We start from the raw sequence: 12,519 nt of genomic DNA on the forward strand, positions 1-12,519 counted from the left end.
TTCTCACTTCTATCTAGTTTATCAGTGGGTCTGCTTATTCAGCCTCCTGGGCAGCAGTAAGATAGTTCTTCCTCGAGTGTCCCTGTGGGTGCTCCACGATAGGTGTTGGGCTCGCCCCGGCGCCGCAGATCGGAAACTTTCCAGCAGTTTCTGCTGGACCGCGCATGCGCCGGCGCGTGCCACTCCCTTGCGTGCCCCCAGCCACATGCGCAATCCGGTCCCCGCCAGTTCCTTCTTAACCGCCATCGGCTGCAGATGGAATCCGCTCAGGCTGCAGCCAGAGTCAGCGTACTTAGAGTTTTTAGTTAGATTGTTGGTTTCTTTTCTTGCAAAAAAAAATAAATAAAAATAATATATGTAGAAAGATTAGTAAAAGAGAGGGAGGAGCGGAGACAACGCGGGGACGTGAAGGCCAGTAGGCCTCCTGCCACGGCAGGCTGGGGTCCGTGAGAAGGGAACAGGCACAGAGACAGTGCTGAGTACCCTATTAACAGCTCAAAAGACTCACCGCGATGTCCTCTTCAGGATTCAAAAAGTGTGAGTCCTGCCGCGAAGCTATGCCGGCCTCCGATGGGCATAGTCAATGCATTAGGTGCCTGGGGGAATCACACATAACCCAGAAGTGTTCCTTCTGTGCAAAGCTCACAGCCAGAGCCAGAAAGGACAGAGAAATGTGCCTGAAAATGCTGTTGTTTGATAAGGCCCTCCAGCCAGACGTGCCGGAGAGGCCTCAATCGGAGGGACCCACAGGGCTCCATAAAAGGAAGGCGGCGTCCCTCACCTCCTCGGTGCAGAAACGGAGGAAGCTCTCTCCAGCCCGATCCCTGCCGGCGGCCACAGCGAGCGGGATGGGCATAGCACACAGCCCCCAGCCACAGTCACAAACAAGCGGCAGCGCGGCAGCGCACGTGGCAGAGGCTGAGCCTCCGATTACTAAACAGCCGGCACGCACAGCCTTCAAAGCGGCAGCCAGGCAAGCGCTGGAACCGGCGGCACTGCCGCAAGCGGCACAGATTCCCACGGCGCCAACAGTGCGGGGCCAACAGGCACGCAGCCTGCAGGCACCGGAGGAGGCTATCCGCACGGCACCGCAGCTAAGTGTGCCGAGCACAGCACCAACAGCGGGGCCGAGATCCCCGGCACGGGAGGGGGCGGTGCCAGCCCCGCAGGGGAGGGGAAAGGCAGCAGCAAAAACCTGGCACCGCAGCCCTTTCCCGGACAGGGCTGCAGGGCTGCTTTCAACAAGCCCACCCCTTATGCTGCGCACACCAACCAGAAGACATGGGTCTCCCCCAGCCTACCCAGAGCCTCCTTCTCCGTTCCTCCAACCGGCGTCACCATGGCTCGGGCCACCTTCGCCTTTTCTGGGATTTGACCCCCTGGAATACTATCACAAACCAGTTTCACCATTGTCTCAGTCATCGAGAAGATCTCGCTCTCCCAGACATAGGGGGTATGCACCTCGAGAGTGGTCCAGGTCTCCATCCCAGGAACTGTGCCCATGCTGCCATGGTCGCCCTTACCATGCTGGGCATAGACACCACAGGCATACACCCAGGGGCAGGTCCCCCCTGACCGTCCAATATCCCCGTGAGCACTCACGGACGGGGACGGAAACACAGTTGTCTCAGGGGGAGTTGATTTTGGAACCCCGAGACTTTCCCTTGCAAGCCTCTAGCAAGAGGGTGTACCACCGACAGCAGGACCCTGAGAGTTCGAAGGAGGCTTACCCTAGTGGTTCCTCCTTGTCCTCCCCTGATGAGGCTACGGCTCCCAGGGATGTTGCTCCCCCGGACGACCTCAAACAGTTTCAGGAGCTGTTTAAAAGGGTGGCCTTCACGCAAGGCATCCAAACAGCAGAGGTGCAGGAGAAGCACCACAAGCTCCTCAAAAACCTGAGACCTCCGGCCTCATCCAAAATCGCTATCCCGCTCGACGAAGCAATCATGGAGTCGGCCACCACCATATGGCAGACCCCGGCTTCCGCTCCACCTATAAACAAGAGAGCAGATAAGAAATACTTAGTCCCGGTGAAGGGCATGGAGTTCCTGTTTAGTCACCCACAACCAAATTCACTGGTGGTAGAATCGTCTCAGCAGAGATCAAAGACTTCCCAGTACAAAGCGGGGGGTATGGACAGAGATGCCAAGAAGCTAGAGCTGTTCAGCAGAAAGGTATACTCCTCCTCCACCCTGCTGTTGAGAATGGCAAATTATGCAGCACATCTAGCGAACCATAATTTCAACAATTACTCCAGGCTTACTTCTCTCATGGATTCGCTTCCAGAAGATAAGAAGCCGGTGCTGAAGGCCATTGTGCAAGAGGGCTATGCAGCTTTGAGGACGGGAGTCCAGATCGCCCTGGATGTAGCGGACACGGCAGCACGCTCAACGGCTACGGCAGTGGTCATGCGCAGGGAATCCTGGCTGCAGACATCGGGTATCCCTAGGGATCTGCAGGCAAAAATTGTTGATCTCCCCTTCGACACGCAGAAGTTGTTTGCGGAGTCAACTGATTCGGTCCTTCACTCCAGTAAGGACTCAAGAGCTACACTCAGAACCCTGGGTATTTATACCCCTCCATACAGAAAGAAAAAGTATTACCCTCAACAAAGGCGATACCGTACCAACCTCAGCGTGCTCAGTACCAACGGGGCTACGACCAAGGGCGACATCAACAGCAGCAACAGTATAGAACTCCTAGGTGACGTTCCCAACAGAGCCGTGCATCCTCGGGGCAGGCCCAAAGGCAACAAGTTTGACGGACAGGTCGGGGGCTGCACCATTACTACCATCGCGCAATGCCATCCCCAACTAATGTTCCATCATCGCTTCTGACCGTTCCACTCACAATGGCCAAAGATCACCACAGACAAATGGGTACTAGAGATCATAGCCATGGGTTACGTGATCCCCTTCCAGTCGCTCCCACCGCGAAAACCTCCGCCCAGGCCTCATCTCAGGGATGCTTCCCATGAGGCGAAACTCAAGCAGGAGGAGGACCATCTTATGTTCATAGGGGCGGTGGAAAGAGTACCAGAGCGACTCCAGGGGAAAGGGTTTTATTCACGCTACTTCCTCACAGAGAAGAAAACAGGAGGCTGGAGGCCCATCTTAGATCTTCGAGGCCTCAACAGGTACTTGCGCAAACAACTTTTTCGGATGATCACAGTCACCTCTATACTCACGGCACTGGACGATGGAGATTGGTTTGCAGCCCTCGACTTACAAGATGCGTATTTTCATATAACGATCCACCCGGCACACAGACGTTTTCTCCGTTTTATTGTCGGAAAAGAACATTTCCAATACAAGGTCCTGCCGTTTGGCCTCTCCTCGGCCCCCGGAGTCTTTACCAAAACCCTGGCAGTGGTGTCAGCCTACCTGCACAGACAGGGGGGTATTTATATTCCCATATCTGGATGACTGCCTACTGAAAGGGGCCTCGAGAGCAGAGGTACTACGCATGATACGCGTAACAGCAAACACGTTTTCTTCGCTGGGCCTAGTCATCAACCTCGCGAAGTCAAAGACCGACCCCACACAAGACATAGAGTTCATAGGGGCACGTATAAACTCTATTACAGCAAGGGTCTATCTACCCGACGCCCGCTTTCGCGCCATCTGTTCCCTGGTGCAAGTCATTACATACAGCCCCACGGTGCCGGTCTTAATGTGCTTGCAGCTGCTAGGCCACATGGCAGCGGCAACATTTGTGGTACAGAACGCCAGATTGCATATGCGCAGCCTGCAACATTGGCTGGCGAGCGTCTACAAGCTGGCGTCCCACACGGTCCACAGGGTGGTGTCGCCCACGATAGAGGTGCACAGATCCCTGCAATGGTGGGTAAACCCCAAGAACGTGCTAACAGGGGTACCCTTTCACCAACCACAAATCTCTATTTTTCTTACTACCGACGCTTCCCACATAGGGTGGGGAGCACACATCGGCGACAAGGTAACGCAAGGACTGTGGTCCCCTACGGAACAGTCACTGCATATAAATATACTGGAGCTCAGAGCAGTGTTCAACGCCTGCAAACACTTTCGAGACCACATACAAGGCAAAGTAGTTGGGATCAATACAGACAATACCTCCACCATGTTTTATATAAATCGACAAGGAAGAGCTCGATCCCGTGCCCTATGTGCAGAAGAAGTCCGGCTGTGGAACTGGTGCATCGCCAACAATATAATGTTGAAGGCCTCGTACTTAGCAGGAGCTCACAACGTGAAGGCAGACCAGCTGAGCAGGTGCTTTGCACTCATGCACGAATGGCAGATCCGCTCCGATCTGCTACGATCGATCTTTCATACATGGGGGTTTCCCCAGATAGACCTGTTTGCCACCCAGCACAACAAGAAGTGCCCCCCGTACTGCTCCAGGGCAGGACTGGGGCGGGGGGTCCTTGGGGGACGCATTCGCGATTTCGTGGAAGGGCCCCCTGCTTTATGTGTTTCCCCCCACAGTGCTCATCCACAAGGTCTTGCAGAAAGCCAGGAGGGAGAGAGCCCGCATGATCCTAGTAGTCCCAACGTGGGATCGTCAGCAATGGTTCACCTTGCTTCTGCGCATGTCGGACCGCCCACCGCTTCCCCTTCCGGCAGCGCCAGACCTGCTCACGCAGGCCCAGGGGTCCATAGTGCATCCACACCCTCAAGGCCTGCACCTACAAGCATGGTTAATCCATGGCTCAGCTCACTACAGAGTACATGTACGGAGGGAGTACAACAAGTCCTGGAGAGTAGCCAAAGGACCTCCACCAGGAAGACTTACAAGCAGAAATGGACTCGATTCACTGCATGGTGTTCTGCCAAGCAATTAGCTCCCCTTGATGTGCCTATACCCGTAATACTAGAATACTTACTGGACCTCAGAAGAGGCGGGCTCTCCCTATCCTCGCTGAAGGTCCACCTCGCCACTATGTCGGCTTTTCGGCATGAAGAGGAAGGGCCCACGGTGTTTGCCCATCCTATTGTTACCAGGTTCCTGAAGGGGCTGGTAAACCTGTACCCCCCTCGGAAACCGCTTCCACCATCGTGGAACTTGGACCTAGTGCTCAGCGCGCTAACGGGCCCACCCTTTGAACCCTTAGCCACAGTTCCCCTACGTCTCCTTACGATAAAAACAACCTTCCTCCTTGCAATCACGTCAGCTCGCAGAGTGAGCGAGCTCGCAGCAGTCATGGCAACGCCGCCCTGCACAGTCTTCTCAAAGGAGGCGGTAACCTTACGGCTGCACCCAGCCTTTGTTCCAAAAGTTTCTTCAGAGTTCCACCTTAACGAACCTATAGTTTTACCCTCGTTTTACCCGAAGCCTCACAGCTCCAGCAAGGAGGCACGCCTACATCTCCTGGACGTGAGGAGGGCGTTGGCCTTCTACATAGACAGAACTAAGTCCTTCCGGAAAACAGACAGACTCCTAGTCTCTCTCGCTCCCAGGTCAAAAGGAGAGGGTCTCTCCTCACAGAGAATCTCGAAGCACATTATGTCCTTTATAAAAATGTGCTACGAACTTCGAAAGACTCCTTTACTGGCCCCGCCTAAGGCTTACTCCACCAGGGCGGTGGCGGCATCAACAGGCTTTTTCAAGAGCATCGCGTTAAAAGACATCTGTAGAGCGGCGACCTGGTCATCCTATGACACCTTCGCCAAGCATTATGCCCTACACCGGGTACTCCAAGAGGATACCTGCCTCTTGACAGCGGTCCTTTCGGGGGCAAGCTGCTCATAAACCGATTACCCACCTCCTTACTTGGGTTACTGCTGGGTAGTCACCTATCGTGGAGCACCCACGGGGACACTCGAGGAAGAAAGAGAAGTTACTCACCGTAGTAATGATGGTTCTTCGAGATGTGTCCCCGTGGGTGCTCCACCACCCGCCCATCCTCCCCGCTTTGGATCTCTGTTTAGTGTTTTTCAGGAGCATCCGAGGCGGTTGGTCAAGGAACTGGCGGGGACCGGATCGCGCATGTGGCCGAGGGCGCACAAGGGAGTGGCGCGTGCCGGCGCATGCGCGGTCCGGCAGAAACTGCTGGAAAGTTTCCGATCTGCGGTGCCAGGGCGAGCCCGACACCTATCATGGAGCACCCACGGGGACACATCTCGAAGAACCATCGTTACTACGGTGAGTAACTTCTCTTTACTTACTATCAAAGGTCAGAACTAATTTTCATCTGATATTTTCCATTAAAATTATATTTTAGACCTGTACAAGTAGGCATTCTGAATGTAAATCCTGTTGGTCAGAGTGAATCAATTTTAGTGCAATCCATTCTGGGCGTTCTGCCAGCACTTTATCCAAGATTTTTATATCTATGCTCACAAGCGAAGTAAGGCTATATGTCCTACACTGTTTCACATTTTTGTTAAATTTTAATATCACCATAGTTATGACCTGTAGTAATAAAGTTCTCAATATTCCAGACAGATAAACCTTTGTCAAAGTGTTATTATAAGTATATTATACACATAAAATGTTATCAAGGTATCCTGAGAACTTCCTATAAAAATAACCAGTGAGTTATATTCTGAAGAGGTTTCAATATTTTCCCAGGCAAGTTGTAGCCATGTTTTAACAACACATAAGCTGCGTCTACACGTGCACGCTACTTCGAAGTAGCGGCACCAACTTCAAAATAGCTCCCGTCGCGTCTACACGCGTCGGGCACTATTTCGAAGTTAACTTCGACGTTAGGCGGCGAGACGTCGAAGTCGCTAACCTCATGAGGAGATAGGAATAGCGCCCTACTTCGACGTTCAACGTCGAAGTAGGGACCGTGTAGACGATCCGCGTCCCGCAACATCGAAATTGCTGGGTCCTCCATGGCGGCCATCAGCTGGGGGGTTGAGAGATGCTCTCTCTCCAGCCCCTGCGGGGCTCTATGGTCACCGTGGGCAGCAGCCCTTAGCCCAGGGCTTCTGGCTGCTTCTGCGGCAGCTGGGGATGTATGCTGCAGGCACAGGGTCTGCAACCAGTTGTCAGCTCTGTGTATCTTGTGTTGTTTAGTGCAAGTGTGTCTGGGAGGGGCCCTTTAAGGGAGCGGCTTGCTGTGGAGTCCGCCCTGTGACCCTGTCTGCAGCTGTGCCTGGCATCCCTATTTCGATGTGTGCTACTTTGACGTGTAGACGTTCCCTCGCTGCGCCTATTTCGATGTTGGGCTGAGCAACGTCGAAGTTGAACATCGACGTTGCCGGCCCTGGAGGACGTGTAGACGTTATTCATCGAAACAGACTATTTCGATGTTGGCTGCACGTGTAGACGTAGCCATACTGTGTTGGACGTTCCTCTGAATCTTTAAATGATAACATGAGATGCTTCCTGTTTTGAAAAAATATCTTCATATTAAGCCAAAAGACACCAAGGGAATAGAGGTTTATTAGCCTAGAATGTGGTAATTGTACACTTTATAATAGTAACTGAAAGATATGATTATGCATAAGTATTTTATCATCCCTCACAGTCTACTTGATTACTATCAATCCATCTGTTGTGATTAGTTGCTGCTATTAGAACTCTCCATGTAAATGTTCACAACATACATGGCCACCACCTCTCTCCTCTTAATATTTCTCAGTGGTGAAGGCTTACCCCCTTTCACTCACAGTAAGATTACTTTGTTTTGTAACCAATTATATGCTTGTATGAAGCAAATGCGTAATAGGATGAGGGCCAGAAACTATTGGGCTCATGTTTGTTATGGGAATATAGGTAAGAACTCTGATGGAAACATGTAGAGAACTGCATTCTGGCTAGGCAGAGAGTGATTTGCAAAATCCTTTTTTCATTATTGAACTAAGGCAAACACGTACATGGTTGATCGCCTATAATGGCTCTCAACTAATAAAAGGAGAGAGATTTGTATTTGCTGTCTTAATGCAAATTGAAAACACAAGCTAATCACACTGGAATGAATTATTTAACAAAACATTAATTATGCAATTCTGTTGTCAGTAACTGTGTAGTATTTCTGTTGTCTGATTTTGAGACAAATCCATTGAAGTACAATTTTATAAACACTGGCATTAATTTCATTGTTGCCAATTCATATTTACTAATTTTTTCATGTTCAGGTTGGTTAAAAAACTCACACATCACTCCTTTATGGCAGTGTGAATGATTCTATTCTCTTCATTTAGGACGCTAACAAAATCCATGAAAAGGGCTAATTAAAAAGTTATACAATAGTTAGTATTTTTTATCTTTCCAGAGACACTTTTTTTGGCCAGGTATTTAAAGAATACCTCAGTTTGTTTCTGTTACAAGCTGGGTACCAATTTTACATACTTCTGCATGCTGTTTATAGTCTGAGGGTGTGGAGGGTGCACCGTCTTGCAAGACCTGGTTGAGATAAACTCAAGCTGTGGGTGACAAAGCAGCCCTCACCTCCTGAAGTACACTCTGGAGAGTGGAGAGCCACATGAGCTGAGTGATCACTTGGAGTTCCATGCAGTCTCCGTGGTCATAGTCCAGGAGGTCTCTAATCCTGATGACTTCTGCCAGGACTAGCTTCTGGTACAACAAGGGGAACTCTGCTACAAGACCCAGGTGAAAGCTTGGGTTGGTGCCATTTTGTTCCCCACCTAGTCTCACAGAGAATGCAGCCCAGCAGCCAAGGCACTACCAGCCTGCAGTAAAAGATTAGTCAGACATCTGTTGCCAGTTAAGCCCTGCTGGCCACCTATAAAAGGTTTCCCTGCCCCCCCAAACAAAGGGTGGGGAGAAGAGGAATGGGCCAGGAAAATGTGCTGGAGAACTGAGGTTTGGAGGAAAGGGGAGGCTTAGCCAGGTACAAGGAAGAAGGTACTAGAGGGAAGCAGTGGGAGAAGAGGCCCAGGGAAAGGCTGCTGTGTTTTGGGCAGAGGAAAAGCTCTATCAGCTACCACAAATCTAGAGTCCCTGAGCTGGAGCCCAGAGTACTGGGGGGACTGGGCTTCCCCCACCCTATCCCTGGAGAACTGCCCTAGCAGAAGAACAGGGCATCAAAACCATATGAAGGGGTCTTTCCCCATTCTAGTGACTTGCCTATGATGAGAGTGGCTTGGTAAGCAGAGACCCTTGCCTCTGGAAAAACTCAGGGCAGTGAGAAGGCCACCGTGGGTCTGAGGCAATGACAAAACTTGCCAGAAAAGTGTAGAACCCACAGGGGGTCAACAAGGAACTTGTCACAAGCAGTGTATCCCCACCTTTGCTAGGGCATACCACTCATACACAATGTAATTTTTTGCTGATTACTTATTGATGTGATGGATATTATGCCTAACATATATGCATTGGCTAACACAAGTTTTCTTTCATGTATTTACATTTTCTACTTTGTATGAAATTTTGTTAGTCTTGATTGATGTATAAATTACAACATAAGTATACTATGATTTGTAATCATAGTATAGAAATGTTTTTAAGACACTACAGTCCTACGCCTTTTAATTAGCAGCTCTTTCTCTACACAAATGCAGGAGACTACACAAAGAAACGTCTTTCAGAGGTTTCATCATTAAATCTTTATAACTTACAGGGAGTAAAGGCACTTTGAAGTGCTGCAGCTACACGCATGCCGGCACTTTGAAGTTTGACACTTCGAAGTTGCCGCAAGGGAGAATTAGCCTAATTAGTATTCAGCACAGCACTTCATTTGTAATCTCCCATCACCCTGATTAACATGCCCTCTTTGAAGATGGGGGCAAGTGTAGACCCAGCCAAAATGTCCAAAATTAAAATTTCTTGTATTTGGGAAAGAATAATTTGCTTATACATTACAAAATGCATGACAAATTTTAACTGGGAGTGAATTTTTACAACAGAATTGTAAACTTGTGAAAATAAAGGTTCAGAATGGAAATATTAATCAAACATTAATAATGAAATAGGGCCATTAATGAAGAATAAATCTTAAAAAGAGAACATAATGCATTACAATTAAAGTGATTTTAAAATCTCTTCTGAAAGTTTCTGTGGAATACCGGTTTCAATCACATTCATTGGGGTCTCTGTCTTTTTTAATTATCTTGAGAGTCAGCACATTGGAAAGTTGAGGTCATCACAGAAACCTCTTTTGAAATAGCTTTGCTTATCACTCTTTAACACAACTGTCTGTTTTAAGCGAAGCTGAAGGTTTCATTTTAATCATATCTAGGCTCTGATCTTATCTTTTTTCAACTACTTTCAAACTGCATTGAGTGACAGTGGAGAAATAGAAAAGATCTCTGTATTTAAGATAGGTGGAACAGTACCATACAAATCACCAAGCTATTATGATTATAACTGGTACCTTTTGACTAGCAGATTCATATAATTTAAAATTGCTTTACAGTGTTCTGAAGTTGTCATTTGAGCTTGATGCTGTTTTAGGATCAAGATGATCTTGTAAAAGTATTTGCCCCTGGACTTTGAACTTTCTAGTTGCATTGTTTACACAAAATATAACTCAGTTAACTGGAATAATTAAAGCTCAGTCATGTCCCCAAAGTTCTGTCATAAAACATCACTTGAAAATGTGTATCCACAGACTTGTCTGCCAGTAGATCTACTCTTTCCTATTCATCAGTAGAGTGGGGGATCAGCTGACTGTGCTGCACTATTCTTTCTGACCCCTGAGTGCCACATATGAGCTGTACCTGAATAATTTGAAATCTTTATTGTTACTTTTATTTAGAACTCACTTAGATTCTTGCATAACAGAATGCACAAGCTCCAGATTCCTAATTCAGAGATGTCTTTATTGTGTCATTCTTCTCTCAAATACACAAACTTGAACTCTTTCTTCCTATCCTTATGTATTTTAAGATAGACTGTTAAGACCAACCCATTCTTCTGAAAGCAAGAGAGAAGAGAAAGATAACTATCGGTCATGAAAATATCTCACAGTCAAGCTTCCCGGTATTGCTTGATTCCAGATGGAATGGGAACAATGAGTGAACAACCTTTCTTGTGAAATTTTGGCTTTTCAACTTCCTGTTCCAAGAAAGGAAAACAAGGGAGTGTGAAAATAAAATTTATGAAAAAAGTTAAACAAACTTTATTTAGCCTCAAAAATGATTGGTTTAAGTTTCATCCAAAAACTGGAGATAGGTAATGTTATTTTATCCATATTGGTTCATCCCACAGTTTATCAATGAATATACAAAAAGACAAAAGTGTGGAAGTATGTTCACAGATGAAAAGGGAGGGAAGAAAATGTATAGAGTAATATGAGTACAGAATTTTGTGGCTCTTTGAGCCACAAATATCCCATTCAGAAGCATGCATGGGCAAATAGTACAGTGAGAGGGCTCAGAGTAAAACCTGTGTAAAATGGTATTCAGATATAAATGAAGTCAGCACAAATTTACATATAAGTAGACAATATTTTCTTAAATAAAAATATTTTTGGAATTTAGAGTCACAGCTTCATAGTTAAGAATATCAAATTTTACATTATTTAATGCAAAATCGCATATGTGTGCATTCAGGTGACACACAGTCTTCCTAAAAATGTGCGTTTCTTCAAAGAGAAGTTAAGGAATTGATGAAGAAATTACTGAGTAATTTTCTTTCCTGCTGTGGGGATGAGGAGTGTCACACTAGATAATCATAATAGTCTTTTCTGGCATTAAAATCTATAAACCTGTTAATCAATTACACATACACATTGCCATATTCTGTTTGCCTGTTCTTATCTAGTTTTTGCATATATAAGTTAGACACATGCAATAATATATATAAAATTGTGTGTACCTAACTTTACAAATATGGACCCTTAAATCTGTGTTGCTTACACCAGTAGTGAATTTGGCTTCTGAAGTTGATGGGTCTGTTTTATGGCAAATTAACATAAAAGGGAATAAGAAATGATTGGGTTGTTCATTGTGTTCAAGAGAATTCTGTGGTTTCTCTTAATAGTGCCACAATTCACATATATGCATTTAACTTCAGAGATTATAATGCTGGGAACTTTTATTTGATACAGAAGTGAAAAGACTGCTTTTTGTATTTTCTTTGGTAATGTGTTGCAGCAATTCTCTGGACTCTCATGAAATTATTTTTATTTTTAGAACTTCTTGTAACCAGTCAATGCACTTAAATTCTAATCAGCGTATGCAGATAGAAAAGCCAGTAGCACCACTGCCTTAAAATTAAGAGGATTACTGCTGTATTGTATCTGTGCTTCTGACTGCCTTAAGAGACTTGTCATGGAACCCTGCTATGCACCAGTGTCATGCTGAATCAGTGGAATAGCATGTGGAACAATTGGTACCAACTTTCATAGTGAATTAGTGTACTTGGTGAGTTTGCACATTAGTCCTCAGAGCTGGTGGTCCTTGGCTCCTTTGGTACATTGGAGACCTTCTGGGTAAGCATACTAGTTACTAATACTGTCAGCATCAGACCCCCTTTAACTTACTGATACCCAGCTGAAACTAGACTTCAGCACATGGCGATGCTTGTGCATACTCCATTCAGTTCACAGATGATTCACTGTAATGGCAGAGCCTCATTTGAGTTTGTCAGATCCAGGCATCATCCCCATATGTACTTTAC

At 47.0% G+C, this 12,519-nt stretch overlaps 1 protein-coding gene across 6 annotated transcripts in view; it reads left to right on the forward strand.

The window, feature by feature from the left end:
- Positions 1 to 12,519, forward strand: part of SGCG (sarcoglycan gamma) — a 170,428-nt gene that overhangs the window by 97,625 nt on the left and 60,284 nt on the right. The window lies entirely within an intron of this gene.

This window comes from Carettochelys insculpta, chromosome 1 (assembly GCF_033958435.1).
Source record: "Carettochelys insculpta isolate YL-2023 chromosome 1, ASM3395843v1, whole genome shotgun sequence".
In the NCBI taxonomy this organism is placed as follows: domain Eukaryota; kingdom Metazoa; phylum Chordata; order Testudines; family Carettochelyidae; genus Carettochelys; species Carettochelys insculpta.